This window comes from Ictidomys tridecemlineatus, chromosome 10, assembly GCF_052094955.1.
Source record: "Ictidomys tridecemlineatus isolate mIctTri1 chromosome 10, mIctTri1.hap1, whole genome shotgun sequence".
NCBI classification, from domain to species: Eukaryota; Metazoa; Chordata; class Mammalia; order Rodentia; family Sciuridae; genus Ictidomys; species Ictidomys tridecemlineatus.
The window spans coordinates 31747340-31759614 of NC_135486.1; positions in this window are offsets into that span (position 1 = coordinate 31747340).

Genomic DNA, 12275 nt, shown 5'->3' on the forward strand with positions numbered 1-12275 from the left:
TGTTATTCTGGGTTTCTGTCATGCGTGTGAACTGATGTCCTAACCCAGGCAGTGGGTTTGGGTAAATGGGTATCGTATGCCCAGGACCTTACTGGCCCTTTGGGACGTAACAGGGAGACCTATGTACACAGGACACAGTCCCTACCTTCACTTGCACGGTGAGCATGAAGAAGTAACTGGAGGACAAAGAAAATAAATATAAGGTGGGTGCTGACATGCTCAGCTCACATCCTGAGCCCCCTGAGTTCAGGTGGGAAATGTCTATTCCCCTCTGACGTGGTTAGGGAAGCAGAAAGAGAGAAGCCAGGAACAGATGTGATTAGGTTCTAGAAAAGAGACCTACTTGAGTGGTGGCAGAACCAGAAAGAAGTTTCTAGAAACTCACCCAAGAAGCCCAGGAGAGTCCAGCCTGAGTCAGCTGCTTCCCCAAAGTAAGGAGGGGGTTTGACAGAACCAAACCAGAGGAGCTACCCCAGGAGGGAGGATGGCATTCTTGTTGTCCACTTCCTCACAGCCACCAGCCCAAGACCCGGCCTGAGCTGCTATCTGCTGACTCGGGAGGAGAGCTGTTGGGAGAGCTTTGCAAACCCTAAGGCTATTACTCAAGCCACAGGTTATTGTTCCAGAGCACAGGGGGAGGGCCTGGGCCCATTCAGCTACTCCTAAGCTAACAAGGCCTAAAGGACCATGAATCCTGCCCCTGACTGCGGAATTGATGGTGGAACCTTCCTTCCAGAATTTGTTGGAGGGTCAGGTGGCATTCAGGAACCAGTGTACAAAGCAGGAAGGCCCATGTCCCACCACAGCCACACAGCACCTGGGTGACACCAGTCTTGCTCTCGACCTCTGGGGCCACCTCCTCCTAGAGACTGTGCACTTCTCTCCGAGCTTCCTGTGACCCAGACGCCCCCCACACAGCTCATTCTCTGGATTGGCCCTCTGCATGGTCCCCACTCTCCCTGTCTGCTAGTCCTAGCTTCCCCATGGATGCAGACACCTCTCTGGGACTCAAGAGGTTTAGGACAGCCTGACTGTGCCCTTTACTGAGGAGATTTCAAAAATCCCCCTTTCCCCAGCCAGACGTGGGAATCAAGTACCCTGATTTTTTTTTAAGATTCCTTTTTTTTTTTTTTTTTTTTTAGATTTTAGTGTTGTCCTGACACTGTTTTCTAGAGAAGTGACATTGCAAAAGCTTACAGGAGTCTTGAACTCCAGACCTAGACTACTTGGGTTCAAATCCTTGCTCTTCTACTTACTACCTATAACTTTATAGGCAGTTCCTGAATCTCTCTGTGCCTCAGTGCTCCTATCTATAAAATGGAAATAATAATGGCTCATTTTACAGGTAGGACTGGTGTGAGGAGGGGTCAAGGTGATGCACGTGGAGTGTTTAGGTTCTGTCTGCCATAGAGCAGGAGCTATGGAACCGTTAATGTGATTCTCACGTGGTCTCATGCAAGTCTCCTAACACTGGAAAATAGGGAAAAGCGTCTCCTCTTCACAGAAGAGAAAATCAGGCTCGGAAAAGTTAAGTGACTCTCCTTGGGCAACAGGGTCTGCAAGCAACCACACGGTTCCCCAAAGCGGGGATTCAGAGCCCACGACGTGGCATGTGGAAGCCCTGCGCTCTGGCATCCTCCATCGCCCGGTCCTCGGGCATTCCTGTGGCTTCCCCACACATTTCTGAAGCCTCCCAAGAACAGTCCGCATTCCCACCCCAAACCCGCCCTGGGTAGGGGAATGGCCTCCAGCTCACCACCCTCCTGTCTGCCTGGTGTCAGGCAGGAACCACCCTGGGCTCCAGTGGCAGTGTGGGTGGGCACCGTCGGGGTGGGGGAGGGCCACTGCCCCATGTCCTCTCCAGGGCCTGCCTGCCTGCCATCCAGGTTGTCTCTTATCATTAACCAGCAGGGCTTGGCTGGCACAGCTGCCCATGGCCAGAGGAGCGAGCCTGTCCCAGACCCAGGACTCAGCTGCTCAGACGGCTGGTAGACAGCGGAGCCAGGAAGCAGGCTGGGTCGGGGTCCTCCGACAGGCTGAAGGTAGAGGGCGTGGAGCTCGCTGTCTGCATGGGAGCCTGATGGGATCTGGGAGGCAGACGGTGTGGCATGGGATGTCTGAGTGGGATCCCCAGGCAGGATGGCCCAGGCGGGGCCACCGGCAGCTCTGATGAGGTGTCTATGTGAGTGGGTGTGTTGTGAATGCCGATCCCTTCAGGGTGTTCTGGGCTTTGAAACCACAGTCCCTTTGCAGATGTTTTCTGGGGGTCTGATGAGCACCCTCCAACCACAGAGGTACCATCTTTTCCTCTGTCGCAGATGAGGAGCTGAAACTCCCAGGTCCTGACGCCAGATCAGAGGTCTTGTTACTAATCTCACTACTACACACAGAGGGAAGCCAAGGAGACCGGGCTGGTCCTGGACACGTGCCTGAGGGAAGCGGGTCAGGAACAGGGTGGGGAGCGCTGCTCTGACCCTGTCGAGGCTTGCCAGGCAGGAGGCAGCCCCAGAATTGCGAGATCTTTGGATTTTTCCAGAGAAGCTGAAAATCTGGATTTTGAAAATATGAAATCTCCCATTTTTCAAAGTTGACAACCAATTTAATTTCTATTAAAATGTCTAGTGAACTAAAGAAAACACATTCTTGGGCTGGACTCAGCTCCAGGCTGCCAGATTTGGGCCCACACATTGCCTTCACGGTGCCAGTGAGTCCCGGATGAGTCCCTGCTGTCCTCCACCAAAACAGGACATTCAAATGCCCTGGGGTGGATCAAATTAAAGTCAGCATTAAAGAAATGATTTGTTCAGTGCTTCTCTAGCAGACTTAGTTTGGGGGCTGAGATACAACTTGATAAGAACACACAAAAGCCTCACTCTCATGCACCATATAATTGGTGAGACATAATAAAGACAAGTACATAAATATGAAAGACAAGTATATAAATATGAAAAATTCATAGAGTGTTACTACAAAGAAAAATAAAGCCAAACGGGAGTTTAAAAGTTTTGGGCCAGCTGGGCATGGTAGCACACTCCTGTAATCCTAGCAATTTAGGAGCCTGAGACAGGAAGATAACAAGTTTGAGGCCAGCCTGAGCAATGAAGCAAGACTTTAATCTTAGAATAAAAATTTAAAAGGGCTGAGGATGTGGCTCAGTGGTAGAGCACCATTGGGTTCAATCCCCAGCACCTCAAAAAAATAAAAAGGTTTTGGGCAGATATTTTAATTTCATATAGAGTAGCCGGAGAAGGCTTCCCTGAGAAGGAGGGAATGTGACTCAAAAAGTGAAGGGAAGGAATTGTGGAGATAGCTGTTGGAAGAATGTCCAGAAAGAGGGAATGGCAAGTACAAAGGCCCTGAGGTCCAAAAGAGAGGACTGGAGGGATTGAGAAACAGGAAGGAAGCAGAATGGAGGGGCACACAGCAGACTAGAGGTGAGAGGCAAGTAAAGAGGGAAGAGAGAAGTCAAAGCTTTGGGTTTTACTCTGAGATGGAAAGCCACAGCGTAATAGGATCCTTCTTGTGGCTGTTAAGAATAGATGGAGAGGCCAGGCGTGGTAGCACACCCCTGTAATCCCAGCGGCTCAGGAGGCTGAGGCAGGAGGATCTCAAGTTGAAAGCCAGCCTCAGCAATGGGGAGGAGCTAAGTAACTCAGTGAGATCCTGTTTCTAAATAAAATACAAAATAGGGCTGGGGATGTGGCTCAGTGGTTGAGTGCCCCGGAGGAGTTCAATCCCCAGTTCTCCCTCCAATCAAAAAAAAAAAAAAAAAAAAAAAAGATGGGGAGGGGGTTGGGATTGTGTGGCTCAGTGGTTGAGCGCTCACTTAGCACAAGTGAGGCCCCAGGTTCCATCCTCAGCATCACATAAAAATAATAGAGTAATAAAGGTATTGTGTCCATCTACAACTAAAAACAATTTTATAAGGATAGATGGAGAAACAAAGGCAGAACCAAGAGACCCTTTGGGAGACTGTTAGAACAATCTGGGTGAGGGAATGGCGCTAGCTGGGACTGGAGTGGTGGCCGTGAAGGGAGAGAGAGGCCGTCAGATTCTGGACACTGTAGGTGACCCAGAGCTGTGCTGGCCCAGGTTTAACCACCAGCTCTCGGGTTGGGCTGATTTCTGTGGTGTCAGAACAGGGAACGTTGCAGAGTTCAGGTTACCAACAGCATGTCCGCTGCCTACCAAGATTCCCAGAAATTTAACAATTGGCTCTTGTAAATCAATACAGGCCAGCTTCAGCCCCCCACTGGGTAGAACTAACAGGATCTGCTAATGCAAAAAGACAGAAAGAGAACAAGGAGGTACTCCAAGTTTGGGGCAGTTCATGAAATGAAATTGTCATTTATTTGGATAGGGAGAAATAAAATGGATTAGGCTTAGGATGGAATATCAGAGGTGTCAGTTTGGACATGTTTGAAAAATCCACTGTATCTCTTATTCTTATACTTCAAAAAACACAATTATTCCTGTTTTTCACAATGTTCACTTACATCTATCCACATATTGGCCAGTCAGTTGCTCTTCATTCTTTCTTGACTCTCAGACCTTTCATCTAGGATCATTTTTCTTTTGATTGATTCTATTTCTATCCCCTGAAAGTACCTGTATTTTACCTTCACTCTTTAAATGTGTTCTCACTGAGGAAAGAATTTTAGGTGAGCAGCTATTTTCTTCCAACATATTAAAAAATTTTAAGATAGCTTGTCATTAATATCTTTCTTTTTCTTTTTTGGTACTAGGGATTGAACTTAGGGACACTTGACTACTGAGCCACATCCCCAGCCCTGTTTCATATTTTATTTAGAGACAGGGTCTCACTGAGTTGCTCAGCACCTCAAAGTTGCTGAGGCTGGCTTTGAACTTGCTATCCTCCTGCCTAGGCCTCCCAAGCAGCTGGGATTACAGGCAGGCACCACCACGCCCAGCTTTTTTGTTGTGTTTTGAGTTACTAATGTTTCACAATAACAGGGCTATCTTTATCCTTTTTGAAATGAATTCATCTTGTGATTTATGGTCTTTCATCAGTTCTAGAACCTCATCAGCTGTCTTCTGTTTAGATGGTCTCTCTCTCTCTCTCTCTCTCTCTCTCTCTCTCTCTCTCATGTTTTCTTGGAACTCCAATTAAACATATGTTGATTTTTCTTACTCTGTCCTCTATGGTCAATGTTTCTTTTCCAGTTTCCATCTTTTTGCTCCCCTGGGCTAAGTTTTGGAGGATTTCCTCTGTCTTTTAGTTTACTGAATCTCTCCAGATCTATCTTTTGAGTTTTCATTTTTATTAATTGAATTGATTATTTCTAGAAGTTTGATCGGGTGGTTTTCCAAATCTAAATCAATTGTTATAGTCTATTAACTTCAAATATTTTCAAACATGTTTGTTTGTTTGTTTGCTGCTCATCATACTTGAAAAATTTTTTTTTTCCTGGGAACAATTTGAGACCTGAGAGATGAGGGTGTCCTCCTCCAGAGAAGCATTTTTGCTTATTTTGCCTTTTTTTTTTTTTTTTTTTTTTTGCTTTTTGCCAAGAACTTGTGGGGAGTACTGATCTGAAACCATCTTAAATCAAGTTCAGGGTACTGAGGTTCCTTAGACCACACGGTGATAAGAACTCTGCCAAATTGTTACCAGCCTGGTTTAATTTCAGTTCACCTTAACTCCAAGGGTATGAAAGTCCTATGTGGTCCTTGATTATGGAGAGGAATATGTTCCTCTCTTCTTCAAGCCCTGAGCTTCAATTTTTTATCTCCTTGCCTGTGCAGGCAAGGAGATAAAACAAAAGTTGAAAAATTTATTGAGAATCACAAAGTACCATGAGGGCCAAATTTTAATTTCTGTCTCAGGGTCTCCCATTTCACCCATAAATTTTACCTAGTTGTTTCTCTCTTTCTATTTTTTTCTAGGAAAAAAAATTTTTTAAAAAATATTCTATCCGTCTTTTTTATTTGTTTTCAATAGTAGACTTTGTCCAAACAGCCTAGACCATCATTACTGGACATTGAGAATTCCAATGAATGGTTTTGGGGCATCAGGAGTGACATGACAAGACATTTTTGTGTGTGAAGATGAAAATATTTTACATCTAATTGGTGTATGAGAAAACACTCAGCATCATTAATTGTCAGGGAAATAAAAAATTAAAACTACAATGCGATATCACCTCATACCTGTTAAAATGAATATTACCAAAAAGATTAAAAGTATTGGCAAAGATGTGGAAGAAAAGGAAATCTTTGAATACTGTTGGCAGGTACAAAATGAGTACAGATTGAGTATCTCTTATCTTAAATGTTTGGGACTGGAGATTTTTTGGATTGGATTTTTAAAAAATTTTAAAATATTTTCATATACATAAGGAAATATTTTGAGGATAGGACCCAAGTCTAAATACAAAATTCACTTGTGCTTCATATGTACTTTCTAAACATAGCCTGAAGGTAATTTTATAAAATCCTTTTAATAATTTTGTGCCTGAAATAAAGTTTTAAAAATGTAGAGTTTTCCACTTGTGGTGCCATATCAGTACTCAAAGAATTACAGACTTTGGAGCATTTCAAAATCTGAATTAAGGATGCTCAACTCGTTACAGCCGTTTTAGAAAACAGTATGAAGTTTTCCCAAAGATTAAGAATTAAGCTATCAGATGATTCAACAAAACCATTATGTTGAAGAGAGAGCTGAATTCTCATTCATTGCAACATCAGTAAACAACATATGGGATCAAGCTAGGTGTCCATCAACAGATAAATGGATTTTTAAAATGTGGTGTATACATACACAGTGGAATACCAATCAGACTTTGAAAAGAAAGAAACCCATCATTTGCATGAACATGGATGAATTTGGGGGATATTAAGTGAAAGAAGTCAGACACACACACACACACACACACACACACAAATGAATACCACATGATGTCACTTATACATGAACTCTTGAAACTTTGAGCTCCTGGAAGCAGGGTAGAATGATGGTTGTCTGGAAATGAGGGTAGGAGATTGGAGATATCAGCAGAAGTACAAAATTCCAGTTAAATGGGACAAATAGTTTCAAGAGGTCTGTTGTACACCACGGTGACTACAGTTGATACCAATGTATTAAATACTTGAAAAATGCTAAGAGTAAATTTTAAGTATTTTCACCACAAAAAATAGTTCTGTGAGGAAATTCATGTTTATGAGCTCAATTTAACATGTACACAAGGTACACATTTATCAAAACATCACATTGTACACCACAAATATATACAATTTTTTATTCATCAATTTTAAACTTTTTTCCAACACATCTGATTGTGGTTACATGGGTATCTACATTAGTCAAAGTCCATCCAAGTGGACACTGCAAATGCATGCCTGTTATCCTATGTAAATTATAACTCAAAAATAGCTGATTTTAAAAGTAAGAAAACGGTCTCTCTTGCCTCTGGTGAAGAATGGATGATAGAGAACCAGAGGCCTCGCCCAGATCTGCTGGATGGAGTCAAGATGGCGCCGCTCGCCATGGAGCCATCTGTGGAGTCCAGTGTCTGATTGCAGGTTGAGGGGGAGGCCCTGATTATAAGGGCAGGGCTCATCAGTTTGTGTAATTGTTGAGACGGATCCGTAGGTAGTACATGGACTGGAGTGGTTCGTTGGAATAAATCCAGGGCTAAATGGAAATGATGTGGAAGAACAGAGGAGCTAGAGATGAATGGGATAAACCCAAAGGAAACCCAGCCTCATCCTACAAGAAGAGAAGCCAGGATGCCTTCCCTGTTGGAAGGGAAAGGAGGGAGGGAGACACTGAAGTGAAGACAGTGGTTAGGGTCCCCGGACAGATGGGGGTGGCTTGATCTGGAGATCAGAATGGGTGCAGAGAGCAGGTCTGAGGCAACCTTGATCTCAGAGGGGCAGGAAGGGTGGCAACTCTTGCTGAACCCACAAGATGGCTTATGTCTCCAGGCCCTCTCAGTCCTCACCAGCCCTCCAGCTGTTTGTGGGATTTGGGGGGCCCCTAGCCTAAAGGGACTATCAAAAGCACAAGACGTGAAATCTGTATTGGTGCAGTGTGGCTTTTGACAAGGTTATTTCATTAGAGTCTCAGTGTCTTTATGTTTAAATTAGGAATAACAACTAAAATGAGACGATATGTGAAGGTTTACATATGGCTGGGCACATGGTAGACATTTAATGCGGGGGGAATTTATTATTATTATTCTTGGGAAAAAGACTAATGCAAGGGGGAACAAATGAAGGAATCATTTAGGATAGGATATAATTAAGGATATTTTTAGGTAGTACAGACCAGACACCAGCTTTCAGGCTTGGAAGAAGCATAGGAAAAGAATAGAAAACAAAAAAAAAACAAAGTTAATTCATCATTCCTGCCTTACAGAAATATGTATTACAACCTACTATGGATTGTCTCGCCCTTCATCAAATCTTAGATACACTAAGATTTATTTGTGTTTATTTCTATATCCACCACTATATTGAGGACTCCAGGAGGGCAGGGGCCCCGTCTCTTTCAATGGCAGCTGTATTCTCAGAGCCTAGCATAGCACAGGTCACGTAGTAAGTGTTCAATGTTTGTTGAACACTTTGTCCAATGAGTTCCAGGCCTGTGCAGGGTTCTGGGGTGATTTTACTGCAAGCCCTCATTAGGTAGCTCCCCTGAGGGCGTCCTCCAGATCTCCATGACAGCAGAAGGTATCAGGCAGGGGGCCTGAGGTCACCATGGAGGAAAGAGAGACAAGGCAGACAGAGATGGAAATGGCCAGGGCTGGCCCAGGAGAGCCCTGATGCGGCTGTTTGTCTTCACCCCAGGAAGACAGACTGGGGTGAAGGGAGAAAGTAAGAGAATTCCTTGGTCAAGAAGTTCAAGGTCCAATGTGGTGGTTCGAACCTGGAGGAAAACCTCCCAGGCCGGGGTGGGGGGTGGGGGGTTGCTGGAAAGTGAGAGTGCCCCGTCCCATTCTGCCACCAACCTCGGGCTTGAGATGAGACAGGACCTAGCTCTGGGGAGGGTCCAGGCAGGAGCAGGGAGCCCAGCTGAAGGCTTGGGGAGTCTTAATGGCACCACAGGGCTCCAGGAGGGACCTGTCACCCCCTAGGGCCCAAATGGAAAGGAGAGTGCTTCTGGGGACAAGCAGCCAGGATGATTTAATCCCACTGCAATGTGGCAGCTAATGAATGTCACATCCCTCCCTGAGCTCAGCCACCAGGGTAGCCCCACTGCAGTGTGGCTAATGAATGTCACATCCCTTCCCTGAACTCAGCCACCAGAGTAGCCCAAAGACTGGAGGAGAGAGGAAGTCAAGAAGAGTGAAACCAAGTGCCCCTCCACGCACCCAGCCCCTTGGTGCAGACAGACACCGGAGGCCATCAGAGCCCGGCTGTGGAGAGCGCTGGCTCCCCTTCTGTCCCCAGCTCTTGCCCTTCTTCTTCTGACCACCCCTCCCGTGCCTTCCCACCTCCCCTCACTTTTCCTTTCTCCAGAACAAACAGGAGGGAGGGTGGCTGCCTGCCCAGAGAGCTACTGCACTCAGGAGGAGCTCACAGATGAGTAATGCTAGTGACATAACGGCCCCCGACAACACCCCGCCTTTGACCCAGCGCCTGTCTCCCAAGATCCCAAAGCGCTCTTTAAACCTAAGTCCACTGAAGACCAGGGAGGGCTCTTCTGCCCGCCTCCTCTCCCTCACAAGTTCGAAGCCTCTGGTGTCTGCCTCACAGGAAGGACCACAAGTTCAGGGCAACTTAGAGAGACTCTGCCTCAAAATAAAATCAAAAGGGCTGCAGCTCAGTGGTGGAGAGCTTGCCGAGCATGTGCAAGACCCCAAGTTCATTCCCAATACTGAAAAGAAAAAAAAAAAAATGAATGAAAGGAAGAGGCCTGGATTCCAGTGTGAGAGAAGCAAGGTAGATGGAAGGAAAAACTTCCCAATAACGTCTTCTCATCTCAAAGTGCCAGGCTGATAATATTGGTGGATATGTGTGTGTGTGAAGGCTTGGGGTGCGGAGAGAGCGCTCCTTCCTGAGGGTCTCTATGAAAGCAGACCCCACCCCACGCCCCATGCCCCACACCACTCTGCTAGCTCCACAGCCTTTCATTGCGCCCTGGCCCGTGGAGCAGACAGTCCAGGCTGCCAGCCACCTTCCAAAACATGTTTTGCCTTTTTGCCTTCATTCTGTGGCTTGGCTCAGTGAGGCCTGAAAATTCCCCACACCTGGGGTGGGCCAAGATGGGACGCTCTGGTGCTCACATCACTCTTTCCAACCCGAAGGCCCTGAACGGCCTCGTGAGATGGGACAGCCAGGCCTGTGGCCCTGATATGAGCCAGGGGCAGCTTCCAGGGACCACATGGGGGCAGCACATGGGGATGCCATGGTGTGGAGGGTCTGGTCTTGCTGCACAGCCTCATACAGTCCCCAGTCCCACCTCAGAGTAGCCCTGAAAAGAGGGTGCCCAGAACAGTCTTCTGAGACCAGGCTGGGGTGGCCGCCGCATTAGATCACTGCAGAGAGGTGACCGGCTCCAAGGGGCAGCATGTGTGCCCGGCAAATTACTTCCCCAGCCCACAGGCCAGAGCTGTCCTGGCTAAATTCTCTGTCTTCAAACGCCAAGGCCAGTGTAAACACTACAAAGGAAACACAGTGTCTCCTGGCAAGGACACCTCATAACAATGCTCTGGATCCCTCCACGACACTATTTCATGAGCCACGGCCATTAACAGCATTTATCCTTTACCAGGTACCCCCAGAGCCAGATGTCACAGGCCTGGGCCCTTTAATTGCCCCGTAAGTGCCTGCATCTATCTTGTAGCTGGTGGGTCGGCTCTTGGAGAAGAGGCGGGAAGCCACCCCACTAGTGCCATGGGGCACTTCTAGTGGCCCTCAAGGCCCCTTCTGTCCTCCCTGGGCACTGAGTGAGGAGGAAGATGAAGGCAGGCATTGCTCCTCTCCTGCCCCCTCGGCTGGGAGAAGCCTTTTTCTCGCTGCTCTTAGGAAAAGCCCCGTCTGTAGGGAACATAGATCAGCCACATCGGAGCATCCAGGAGCCACCCATCGAAAGGCAGAGCCACATCATGTGAGGAGTGGACCTAGGAGTCCAGGCACAACCCCAAGCAAGGGACGAGTGTGGGGACAGAGGGATCTGCTGGAGTAGGTGTGCTCTGACAAGTTCCAGGTTCGAGTGGGGCCTCCACTCTCCCGAGACCCAAGCCTAAGCAGGGGACAGGCATGTCAGCGACACAGTGGCTGTGGCTTCTCCCTTTGCCTCTGCTTGGTGTCCCCTGTCACCAGCGCCAGGAAGTGACAGAGCCCTAGGCCATGGATGGGAGTTCATGCCTTTTCCAGTGTCATGTTGCTGGTGACATCCTGCAGTAGCGATTCAGAGCCTGGAGGGAGCAAACAGCCTCATCTCAAACATGTTCTTGGTTCCTGCCTTTGCCTCTGGCTGAGGCCTTTGGGCCGAGCAGGTCGGGAGACTCACAGATTCAGAAGGAAGCCAGGGTGGGCAGCCACGTGGCTGAGCCCCTGTGGCCTGTGATTTGGCCCTGAACAAGGCCAGGGCTGCACATAGGGGGTCAGGAGGAGGGGCCCACAGAGGCCAAGAGGGAGCCCAGGCACAGCTCCCCGAGCTGCAGGCCAACCAGTCATTTTTCCAGACTGGGCAAGCCAAGCCAGAGAAAGGAGAAATACAAAGGAAGGAGGCTGAGGCTTGTGGGAGTATTGAGAGGAGTGGGCGAGGGCGGGTGACACCTGCCAGACAAGATGACAGTTCTGTTATTTCAGAAAAAGCCACAGACCAGGCCTCAGGAGAGCAGGTTTTCAACCCAGCTTGACACCAGGGATAGCGTGGGCAGAGATGCAGTCACAGCTTGTTTTATTAAACACACACACACACACACACACACACACACACACACACACACACACACGCATGCACTAGCCCAGAGCCTGCAGGTTCCCATTCATTCTGCAAGTTTATTAGTAGAACATAGACAGCATGGATTCTGGAGTGAGGCTGCTGGGTTTGAATCCTAGCTTTGATGCTTTCTGTATACCTCAACACTTACTGATGTATAATACCCTGTGTTTTGGTTTCCTCATCTGCAAAATGGGGATCATGATAATAGTGCCTGCTCCCGGGTTGTCAGAGGATTAGACAAGCTACTGTACCATAAAGGTCATGTCTGGCATGTAGGGAGAGCTCGGCAAGTGTTAGCTCTTCTGACCATTAGAATCTATTTGCTGGGAGCTGGATTTGTGCCGTGGGGACCCTCTGA